General features: G+C 38.0%; 1 long non-coding RNA gene across 1 annotated transcript; it reads left to right on the top strand.

Annotated features, from left to right (window-relative positions):
- Positions 1–4,409: 4,409 nt before the first annotated feature.
- LOC141504545 (uncharacterized) lies at positions 4,410–11,332 on the top strand. Its single transcript, XR_012473410.1, has 3 exons — positions 4,410–5,218; positions 7,310–8,059; positions 8,785–11,332. It is a non-coding gene; the product is annotated as an uncharacterized LOC141504545 (long non-coding RNA).
- Positions 11,333–12,473: the final 1,141 nt, after the last annotated feature.

Below are 12,473 nucleotides of genomic sequence, written 5' to 3'. Positions count from 1 at the left end.
AAAAGGCTTTGTATACATTCAAGGATATTTGAGTGGGCTCTGGAATAGGTAGGGGGCTCCTCAAGAAAACCTAGGTGGGGGATTGCACCAGTGAAGTACTTTACACTCAGTGGTAGCCTGTTTGGTACAGTGGGAAAGTTCACTGATTTCAGAAATCAAATCTTTGGGTTCAAACCCTAGCTCTGCCACTTTATACTCATGTGATCTTGTACAGTCAAATGGTCAGCAAGGTATAGTTCTAGGTGATGGGAAAAGATAAAGGTAAAATTGTCCTTGTCTTTGGGGAATTTGTGATTTAGCTAAGGAGATATCCATTTGATGCCTTGGTGTATGTCAGATAATAGGAAATGAGGAGCATGCTTGCAGTAAGGGGGGGCATCAAGAAAGGGTTTCATGATAGAAAGCCATAATTAAACTGAGTCTTGAACCAAACTAGGATTTTGAGAGGCAAAAATCAGGAAGGAATGCAATCTAGTTACTTTGCTTGGTGAACCTCAATTTCCTTATTATATAAATGTGACTTTTGGGCTATAAGGTCTCTAAGGTTCCTTCCAGCTTTAATCTTATGAATTGTTTAATGATGGGGATGGTACATCCAAGAAAGAATCTTGGAAATCATCAGAACCATGCATCCTATTTATAGATGAGAAAATTAAGACTAAAGAGGGAAAGTGGCTTGTAAGTCATATGAGATGAACTCTAATTTAATTTGAGACATCCCTCTGGATATTTTAGAGGGTTACAAAGGACATTGGGTCCATAATGACCTTATGAAACATCATTCCAGACATATAGGGATCATTTAAAGCGTCGTAGAATTTGGACCCGGAAAGGACCTTGAGAGAAAATACAAACCTATCCCCTCATTTTACAGGGAAGGAAACTGAGATCCAGTTTAGTGGCTTACCCAAAGTTACACAGGTAGTAAGTGCCAGAAATTGGAATTACACTTAGGTCTTATCCCCAAATCTAATGTTCTGAATATAATATTATAGCATACTATCATTATGTGTTTCTAAAGTGTAGCAAAAAAATTGTGGTGGTCCAAATTCCTCCTGTACAGTGAACTTAAATAGCAACATCTGTAAAATCCAGGACTTGTACATAGTCATTTAGAGAAGTTTCTTTTAGGAACAAGCAAAAAAAAAAATCAGAATCTTTAACCAAAATCACTAATTTTATTGTCCAAGAAAAAAGGGAGGGGCTTGGGAAGGAATTCTTGTAATTTTTCTGATGCTTTAAATTATTAATTAAGCTAAGAGTTCCATAAGAGAGTACTCATATTATCTTTTCTACTGTTCATCTTTCTTACTAAAAGCCTCAATTTGATTATTCTTCTAGGAAGAAATGTCTTTGTATTTGTAAATTTCTTTCTGACTCTAGCATTCACTTCAGAGCCTGAGTCAGCAGGCAGTGGGGATACTTAGGGAGGGAGTTAAATGTAAATAGCAGCTGTATTCCATTTTTCCTTTTCTTTCTTTTTTTCTTTCTGTTTTTCCCCCCAGGGAAGACTGTAAAATATATGTGTGGGCGCAAGAGAACAGCTCACCCCTGAACACTTTATAATAGTTGATCTAAGGTCAGACATTCCACCTATCTCCTCATAACTTATTTTTATGTGACTGTCTTTGACCTTGCAGATATGTATCTGTGTGGTAGCAAATAATTCTCACAGCCTGCCTTTTTTTTTTTTTGATAACAGCCTCATGTTTTTAAGATACCTGTGATGAACACTGGATTTGGAGTGATTCTTCCCAAGCTTGGGAGGAATCTTAGAGATTGTCTTTTTTATTTTTCAACTGAAAAAAACTGAGGTCCAAAGAGGAAAAAGAATTTGCTCAAGGTTATATAGGTAGTAAGTAGTAGGGAGTAGAGAGGAAGGGTGATGTAGTGCAAAGAGAGTTGGACTTAAAATAGGGAAGATCTGGGTTTAAGTGCTGCCTCTGATATCTATTTTGAGCAAGTCATTTTTACCTCAGTTCTCCAGGAAACATTCTGATATAAAAATTTACAAAGCAGGTTCAGTTGTTCAGTTGTGTCTGATTCTTTGTGATTTCATGGACCATATTATTCCAGGCCCTTCCATCCTCCACTATCTCTTGAAGTCTCTGCAGTATCTATTTACTTTGGTACTGGGACCACCTCATTGGGAGTTCCCACACTGATGATGTCACAGGGTCAATCAAAAATTAAAATTAAAAAAAAATTTGGTGTCAAAAAACTTAGGCTCAAGTCCTGGATGTATGTCTTTGGGCAGGTCTCTTAACTCCTCTGGCTCTCAATTTCCCACTCTGTTAAAGGAGGGGACTAGAATAGACAACCTCAAAGTTCATGATCCTGTGATTTTGTCTCAGGTTTTCCGACTTAAAAAAACTAGTGCTTTTTCCTTTAAACAGGAGAATCAACTCAAATAGAGACAGATCTCTGCTGGCAGCATATTGACTTAGAAAATCATAAATTCATATTACCTATATATGGTTATATTTTTATCTATTGTGTTAAGCATTTCTCAATTACATATTTATTCACCCACACAACACATATGCATATAATACATCTATGTATATACATATACATACACATACATATATAAATAAGTGTAATCTTCCAAGCCCACAAGCTTGACACCTGCTTCTCCTCAAACTGCCTCCTTACTCTGAAGTGAAAGATCCTGAATTCAAACCCTGGCTCTCTCTTACTTTCTACCTTTATGTCCTTGAGCAAGTTACTTTTTTTTTCCCTCTCTAAGTTTCCTCCTCTTTAAAATGAAGAGGTTGAACTTCAGGAGAAGATCTTGGAAGTGCCTTCTATCTCCAAATCTATAATTCAGTCATCTTTAATGTCCTTTCCTGCTTTGACTCCTTTGAGCCAGATTCCTTCTGCACAACAGAGGTCATTTTAGTGACACAGATTTGGCTAAGGACATGCCTAGTGTCTTCCTAGCCACACTTTGGGTTGTTTTGTATGTATCTTGTTTATACTCATGTAGACATGTGTTATCTCCTCTGTTAGAATGCAACTCTGTCTATCCACATAGTAGACATGCATCTCCACATAGTTAGAATGCAGCTCTATTTGTCCATATATAAATTTAATTCCCCACTTTGTTCCTGGCTCCACCCCTTACTTGTCATACTTCTTCCTTCTCTCTCAGGAGATATTTCTCACCTGCTGTTTTCTTTTTTGATTGATGACATTTCTGACCCAGATCACCGTTTCATGAGGCACCCAGACCATGCTCATTTCCCTTACCAGCTTCATATTGCATCTTGCCCTAGTATGGGTTCCTCTTCTCACTTTCTCCCCTCTTCTTTATATGTAAGAATGTAAATTCCTTAAAAGTAAGGATTGGCTTTTTTTTTTTAGGTTTTTGTAAGGCAAATGGGGTTAAGTGGCTTGCCCAAGGCCACACAGCTAGGTAATTATTAAGTGTCTGAAACCGGATTTGAACCCAGGTACTCCTGACTCCAAGGCTGGTGCTTTATCCACTACGCCACCTAGATGTCCCATGGATTGGCTTTTTTTTTTTTGCTTAAAATTATATCCCTGATGATCAATCATTGTCAATTGATGTTGGCTCTTTGAGGCAATCTGGATTAAATGATTTGCCCTAGGTCACACAGCTAATAGGTGTCTGAGGATGGATTTGAACTCAGGTCCTTCTGACTCCAGTGTTGGTGCTCTATCCATTTACCACCTAGTTGTATCTGTAGTACTATACATAGTACCTAGGTTATGGGTTAGCTATCCATCTAGCCTTCATCTATCTTCTCTTTTATCTATCATCTCATTTTCTCTATTATTTATTAGTTATCTATCTATCTTCTCTCATCACTCTCTAGTTGTCATCTCTCTGTCATCTCAATCATCCATCCATTCATCTTTCTCTCTCTTTTCTTTCTCTCTCTTTCTCTCTCATTCTCTTATTCTCTCTCTCTTACCTCCTTTCCCTCACTGTCTTTGTCTGTCTGTCTGTCTGTCTCTCTCCTTGAGAGCTGGGTTCATTATTCAATTGACTTAATGAAGACCTCAAGGAGGAAATGATTTAATTGGCCAGTGAACTAGATTGCAAATGGTGTCTAAAGATTGTTTGCCTCTAGCAAAAATGTTGACAGGAGAGGCAGAGGGTGGAAGCAGGAGGGGTCTGGAGCAGAGAGGCCTACAAGCTCTCTTTTCCCCAAATTCAAATTAAAGGCTTTTTGAAGGAATTTTTCCAGTGGCTTCTGGGATATAATAATAATAATAATAATAATAGTTAATACTCATCAGTGATAGCACTTTTAAGTTTTGCAAAGAGTTTAATACATAACACCTCATTTGATTCTCAGGATGGCCCTGCAAAATAAATGGAATTATTACCCCCATTTTACAGAGGAAGAAACTGATACTGACTGAGTTAAACTACTAGTTCAGGGTCATATAATAACTAATAAATGTCTGAGACAGGACTGGAACTCAAGACTTCCCAGTTACCAAGTCAGCAACCTATAGCCACTATTCCATTTGGCTCCTCAAGAGAGCCTTCCTTGAGAATCTCGGGGGTGGGACAGTTGAGTTTTAGGAAACAAGGAGTTCTTACAGTCTAAAGGAGAAGTCATGTGATTTAATTGCGATACAAGTGTGTATGAGCTCAAAGTATTGAAGTGGTTGTACCACATCAATAAGAGTTCTGGTTTTGGAGGTGTAAGACTTGGATTCAAATTCCAGCTCTGTTACTTGATACTTTTGTGTCCTTGAGCAAATCATTTAATTTCTCTAAGTCTCAATTCTTGTCATCTATAAAATGAGAGCAATAGACTAAAAGATTTATATAAATCTTTCCACTTCCAAATTCTATAATCTGTAAGGGCTAAGGAAAAATTCAAGTAAAGTGCTGTAAGAAATTTAGGGATGGAAATATCACTTTCACCTGGGGCATGGAGGTGATGTTGGGGAAAGTTTCATGAAAGGCTGGGCCTTGGAGGCATAGAGGGACTTCAACAGACTGAGATGGAATGAAGGAAGTTCATCATCAACAAGGGGGAACATAGGAGCAAAGATTTGGAGAAAGGAAAGCACAATTCAAATAGAGATAGAAATTAGTCTGGTTTGGGCTGAAGCATTAAGTAAAAGTAATATGAAACCAGATAGGACAGAAATGAAAACTAACATCTGTTCTTTTTTTTTTTTTTGCAAGGTAATGAGGTTAAAAGTGACTTGCCTAAAGTCACACAGCTAAGTAAGTATTAAATGTCTAAGCCCAAACTTGCACCACTGTACCATCTAGCTGCCCATTACATCTGTTTTTAAAGAGGTGATAATAACAAACCACTGTCATGTCCCCCAGCTGACAGAAATTCCTTTTCTTCTCCCTATATCTGGGATATAGGCCCACTTCATGAATGCCTCTAGAATCAATATGGGGAAAGAGCCCTGAATTTATACATGGAGATCTCTGTAATTTGGCTGAAGTTTATTAGCTTTGTGACTGTGGCAAGTTATTCCATCTTTTTGAACCCATTTCTTCATATAAACAATAATAATATTTGCATTACACTCTCCTGCTATTGGGTCATCAGTCTCATCTCTTTCCCAAGAACCTTGGACTTTGCTCTTGGGTGTTCTGACTCTTTTCTCTGCCCTCTCTAAAACATCTTTCCTCTACTGTAAAATTCTTTTATACATTCTCTTTCTCGGAAGTTAGCTCCTTGAAGACAGTAGTTATTATATGACCCTGAACTAGTAGCTTAATTCAGTCAGCATCAGTTTTTTCCTCTATAAAATGGGGTAATAATTCCATCTATTTTTGCAGGGCCATTCTGAGAATTGAGGTGTTATGTGTTAAACGCCTTGAAAAATTTAAAAGTGCTACCAATGATGGGTATTAACTATTATTATTATTACTATTATTATTATTATTATTATATCCCAGAAGCCACCAAAGCATATCATAAGCCTAATTAATGCTTGTCTGTCCATCTACTGACCTACCTACTCATCTCAATGGTTGTTATAAATAAAAAGATTTATAAATCTTATATAGGCTTGTAGAGATGGGAGTTGTCTTTATCATCATTATTATTATAGGGACTGTTCCAATCTTATTTCTTAGCAGTGCCTTAAAGACTCTTCTTGTTTACCGTTAATGCCTGTTAGAAACAATATCCCTTAAAGGACTGAAGACACTTTGGAAAATCACTCAATATCTGTTTCTGGTTGGGATTTAACTCCTTGATGATCCTGTTGATTTTGTTCATTTCTCCAAGGGCTCATTGGAGAAGAAGGGTTCTTCTTGACCTGAATGAGAAGACTTCTCTTGATACAGGAGCAAGTTTAACTGAAGTAGATAAGTAAAAGCATAGAGTTGCTAGCTAATGATTTGTTCCTGGGGTCTGTTTAGAGCTTTAAGAAGTTTCAGGTTGCCACAAGATTTTTTTCCTCTTATGAATTACAAAATTTCCTATCTGGGAGGTTCTTTCTAATAATAGGGTCATGCAGAGGTTGTAGACTAGGAAGGAGTTTTTTAGAGAGAATATAGTCAAATCCTCATTTTATTGATTAGGAAGCTGAAACCCAAAGAGATTTAAATGACTTAAGGTCACACAGGCAGTAAATGAAAAAGTTCATATTTGAACCCAGTTCAACTGATTCCAAATTCAACATTTTTCCTTTCCATTGTATTATATTGTACCTAACTCTTATGGGCTCGATCAATCAATTAATTTATTGTTATTTTTTCTAATTATGTGCATAGGTAGTTTTCAACATTCATCCATTTGCAAATTTATGAGTTCCATATATTTCTACCACCTTCCCTTCCCTACCCCCTCCCCATGGCAGCAATCTGGTAAGAGCTGCACATGTACTATGATGTTTAACATATTTCCATATTAGTCTTGTAAAAGTGGAATTAGAACTAAGGGAGAGAAAACCACTAGAAAGAAAGAGAAAACCTAAAAGAAGTTTTAAAAAGTGAACATGCTTTGCTCTGTATTCAAATTCCATAATTTCTTCTCTGAATGTGGATATCAATCAATTAATTTAAAAAAATTATTAAGTATCTATGATGTATAGGCATGAGGATACAAAGACAAAAGCAAAAATAATCCTTGCCCTCAATGAGAATAGTGACCCAACAGCATGTAGGCAGTATAATGCAAATATTATTATTCCTCAAGAAGGAAACATATATGTATGTATGTATGTATGTATACATACATATATATAAAAGCAGCCACCATTATGTTAAACACTTCATCATCATTATTATTATTATTATTATTATTATTATTATTATTATTATTATTATTATTTCATTTGTTCCTCACAGTAATCCTGGAAGGTAGATGCTCGTTACATTTGAGGAAACAGAGGCAGAGATTATGACATGACCAGGATCACATAGTAAGTGTCTGAGGTGGAGTTAAACTCAAGCTGTCCTGACTCCAGAGCTAACTCTCCCCTGTACTACCTGACTGCCTAAAGGAGCTTATAATATAGCAGGGGGAGAGAACATGTGTACATCTAGAGAGATATGTAATAGGAACAAATTAGATACCAGGCTGACCCTCGAAAGAAACTAGGGATTGTTACAGTCAGAGGGGAGGAGATGAAGAATGCCTATATTGTAGGCATGGGGATCAGTGCAAAGGAGACAGACATCGATTATGAGGAACAATAAGCCAGTTTAGCAGGATGACATAATAAATATAGTCTGGGAAGGAATGTGCTTTAAGGTAGATTTAAGTCAAGTGGTAAAGCTGGAAGAGATTGGGAGATCTAGTCCATCCCTGTCTTTTTTAGATAGAGGGAATGGTTTTTTTTTTATTTTTTATTTTTGCTACTATTTTATTATTATTTACTACTTTTTTATTATTTATTGGTGGCTCAGTAGACAGAGCACTGGTCTTGGATTCAGGAGGTTGGGAATTTGAATCTGGCCTCACATGCTTGCCACCTTCTAGCTGTATGACCTGAGGCAAGTCATGTAACCCTGATTCCCTCGCATCCCAGGGCATCTCCAGTCATCCTGATTCATATCTGGCCACTGGAACCAGATAGCACTGGAGGAGAAAATGAGGTTGGTGACTTAGCACAGCCCCTCTCACTCAAATGCAATTCATGTACTTGTCATGGCATCATCTCCCTGGTGTCATAGTCTTCTTCAAAAATGAAGGACAAACATTATAGAGGGAAAGTAAGCCCAGGATCACACTGCAGAGCCAGGACTTGAACTTGGATCTTCTGGCTCCAAATTCAGTATCTTTTTACTTTACCATAAAAAAAGCCTCTATCCTGGGCTTTTTCTTTTCCCTTCCAATGATTCCCTAAGGTCCCTTCTGGATTTAAAATGGAATGTTCTCTATGACCCATATACGTAAGCTTCTGTACCATACCCTACTATATAATGTGGGGTTAAGTGATGCAGTTTCTCGGAAAGAGTAAACCACTGTTTTCTTGCAGGCTGTTTGCCCTTATTAATTCAGGTAGCAATTACCCATTCTGAATATTTGGCGACTAATTAGTTATTCCTGTGGAGATGGCAGAATCAGCAATGCTTCACTCTGGCCTGATTTTCTTTCTTCATTTCCTTAATTCAGGAGGGGGAAAAAGGGTGATTGGAGGAGAAGGAGAAATCTTTCTAATCTCTAATAACAATCCCTTGCTTGCTCAAGGGCAAGGTCCAGAGTAGAATCAACAGGGTGATCAAAATAACCCACTTGAATCTGGTTCTGTGCTTTCTTTCCTGGTTCCTGGCTCATTGTCCTCCTGAGTGCTTTTCCTGTTACTTTTCTTGCCTTGCAGTAATGGGGATGACTTCAGAATTCAAGCTAAAGGCCACCCATGGAGCCTGATCACCTCCACAGGGAGCTTTGTCTTCTGAACTCCAGCAGAGCTCTGAGAAACCAAGGGACCAGCAATGCTAGGTTAGAGGTAACCAGATTAAAAAAAAAGTTCCTGCTTCATTCTGGGTAAAAGATGGTTTAGGATGATAGGAATATCATTCTAAGGGTGATAAAGGGTCCCTTCCGGATACAAATCATTTAGAGAGAAGTCTTAGAGATAAAGAAACAAGTTTATAAAAGGGAATTGACTCATCCAAAGTTGTGTAGCTATAACAGTTAAATGGGACATGAACTCAGGTCCTTAGGCTCTAAATTCAGGGTTCTCTCCAGTCAACTATGTGTCACAGAATTAGAGTTTTTAGTTTAATTGACTCTGCACAATAGAGTGATTATGAGGAATATAGGGAAAGAGCAGCATGGTGTTGGTAAATGTTTAACAACTGGCTCTCTAACACAGACACACACTTTTAAGTTTAATGACTATTATTTTTACATATTCTTTATCACTTTAAGTTTAGACAATCCACACACAAAAAAAGCTCAAGCCCTAATTTCCCTAGTTGTAAATGCTCACGCTGAAAAGTCAGCAATTGTCGCTTGTGAAGTGGTTCAATTTGACTCCAGCACACCCCTGGGAAGGAGGCATTCATTTTGTAGGGAATTAGGATGCAGAGGTCCATGGTGAATGCCAATATATATGTATGTCTATCTATCTATCTATCTATCTATCTATCTATCTATATACAGTATCTGACCTTTTTAGATAGGCCTATCAGAAATTATATTTTCTATCTACTATTGATCTTCAAAGTCAACATTTTGCCTTTATTTATATATATATTTTTTAGATTTTTGCAATAGGGTTAAGTGGCTTGCCCAAGGCCACACAGCTAGTTTAATTATTAGTGTCTGAGACCGAATTTGAACCCAGGTACTCCTGACCAGGGCTGGTGCTTTATCCACTGTGCTACCTAGCTGCCCCTATTTATACTTTTCTTAATAGAATTTTTGATATTCAGAGATGCAATTCTTTAATAGAATATTAAGAAATAGGAAGGATTTTAATTCAAAGTGGCTTGATTTTTCAGCAGAATTATACTTAGGATGACTTGATTCTTTAGAAGTTAAAGGAAATAAAATTCTTTTGATGAATGAATACTTGTGAACTGGTAAAATAACCTTAATCTGTTATTGCCGTGATCCAACTTCATCCCTGCCCCTAGAGGACAATCAGTCCCATTTTCCTTTATTCCAGGTTCTATTTCCTTGCCCTCAAGGAGTTCCCAATCTAATGGGAAAAACAATGTGTTAATGGCTGTGTCCAAGCAAGTTCAGTCAAAATGAGACCTGTAAAACACCTTAGCTCAAAAAGGTCAAGTTTTCCTATAGCACTCAGGGTTATTTCCATATCATTTGTTCCTCACAATAATCCTGGAAGGTAGATGCTGGTTACAATTGAGGAAACAGAGGCAGACAGAGACTGATGTGACTGATCCACTTGATAGAATCTCAGAATGCTCCACCACAGATTGAGCACAAATAGTCCATGTGAACCCCTGGGCTTTTCTTTGAGTTGCTTCAATTCTGCCCTTCTCATAGAGCATAGCAACCTCATTGTTGAGGGCATGCTATGCTGGGTGATCCTGTACCAGTGTCTCCCATGCTACACCATCAAAGTATAAAAATATGTTAGATAGATACAGAAAAAAGGACCTGAAAGGTAAAGCAATTATAGATTGAAGACCTCAGAGAGGACTTCATGGAGTTGGCACTTGAATTGGGCTTTAGATGATGAATAAGGATTCAACAGACAAATAGTGTAAGAGAGAACCCTCCTGGCATTGGATACAATGAGAGAAAAGCCAAGGAGATTGGAAGGTGTAGATTGATTGGAGCCTAGAGCTTGTGATAGGGCAGAATATGCTATACCTTGAAAAGGATGTTTCCAGAACATGAAAGGTTTGGAATGTCAGACAAAGGAGTTTGAAATTTACTCAGGAGACAATAAGGAGCCACTGAAAACTTTTGAGCTAAGGAGTGACTTGACTAAACCAAAGCATAAGAAAGATTACCCTTGCAACTGTATGAAGGATCAGCTTTGAGCGAGGGAAGTCTCATTTACTTTTCTTCTTGAGATACCTTTATCAAGAATTCTATGACCTATCTTGTATCCCTTGACTTCTTGTTATAATGTGGTATATAATGTAGTATATAATGTAGTTAGAACTTGAAGGAATGTTATGTGGCTTCTAGTTCAACTGCCTCATTTTACACTTGAGGAAAGACCAGAGAAGTCAGCTGATTTGCCCAAGGTCACAGAAATAGGATTTGAACTTGATTGTTAATCCAGGGAAGGCTCTTTTCATCTCACTACCTTATAATCTTTTTGCTTAGATTCTGTTTCACTTAGCCTAACAATACTGGATTGGGTGAGTTGAAATGGAGGTGCAGAAGGGGAGGGTCAGGGGAGGGGACTTGTTGCTCATTTCCTCTCGAAAAAGACCCCCCCCCCCCTTTAGTCCCAACAAGCCTCCAAGAAACTCCAAAAAAGTCAGACCAGAACCAGCTGGTTCCATTCACTCCAAATGCTACAGAAAACCCCAGGCCCTGACCTCCATCTTTTCTATGTTTCTGGCTATTTAGCATGTAGCTGTATGTTTCTGTGCAGCTGTGGTTGGCTCCATTTATATTTCTGTGTTTGTTTGTATATGTTGTGTCTGCTTTGTTCCTCCCATTTAATTGAAAGCTGTCCTGGTTTGGATCTTTTTTGGTTGTTGTTTATATCTTCCCATTGTGCCTAACTCAGTGCTCTGCAGTTAGGGAGCAAAAGTTGTTAGCCATCAGAGTTAGAGGCAGGTAGGTAATATAATGCAAAGTACTATCCCAGCTCATCCATTCTGCCCCTAGACTTCTCACAATGGAAGTACCCTTCATCCCTAGGTCCCTTTTTCTGATTGGTAGATTCCTCCCAAAACTTCCATATAAAGTACTGAGGTCAGCTATGCATATACATACTTCTCTGAGATCTCTCTGGATATCTCTGCAAAATCCCCCCCCCCCCCATGTGTGTTTGTGTGTGTGTGTGTGTGTGTGTGTGTGTGTGTGTGTATGTGTGTGTAAGTATAGGGGAGTACTTTCACTTTTCCTTCTCTTCCTTCTCCAATCTGCTTTTCAGCTTGTTTTATGTGTTGAATTCCCTTTTTACAATGTAAGCTCCTTGAGGGCAGAGGCTCTCCTTTTGCTCGCATTTATATTTGCAGTGCTTTGTATATAGTAAGTGATTTATAAATCCTTGCTGACTTGACTTGACCCACTACTCATTGAATTTAACCTCTCTGAACCTCAGTTTTCCAATTTGAAATAGAATCTACTTCATAGGATTGCTAGCAATATTGAGGAAGATACACATATCAAGAGCTCTGCAAATCTTAATATGTTATATAACTATCAGCTATTATCATTATTATTATGACTAATAATCATAACATTGGGTGACATCTTGTTGGTATTCATTATTGGATCACTAGGCTCCCTCTCCCTCCCCCTTCTCCCTCCACCTAAGTGATTTAAAACTCCTCTGAGTAAAGGCAGCTGATGGGGCAATGGAATAGTGCCTTAGAGGACAGGTCACCCTGACTCTAGGCACAG

The sequence above is a fragment of the Macrotis lagotis genome, chromosome 1, assembly GCF_037893015.1.
Source record: "Macrotis lagotis isolate mMagLag1 chromosome 1, bilby.v1.9.chrom.fasta, whole genome shotgun sequence".
NCBI classification, from domain to species: Eukaryota; Metazoa; Chordata; class Mammalia; order Peramelemorphia; family Peramelidae; genus Macrotis; species Macrotis lagotis.
This window is presented reverse-complemented; position numbering and strand designations above follow the sequence as displayed.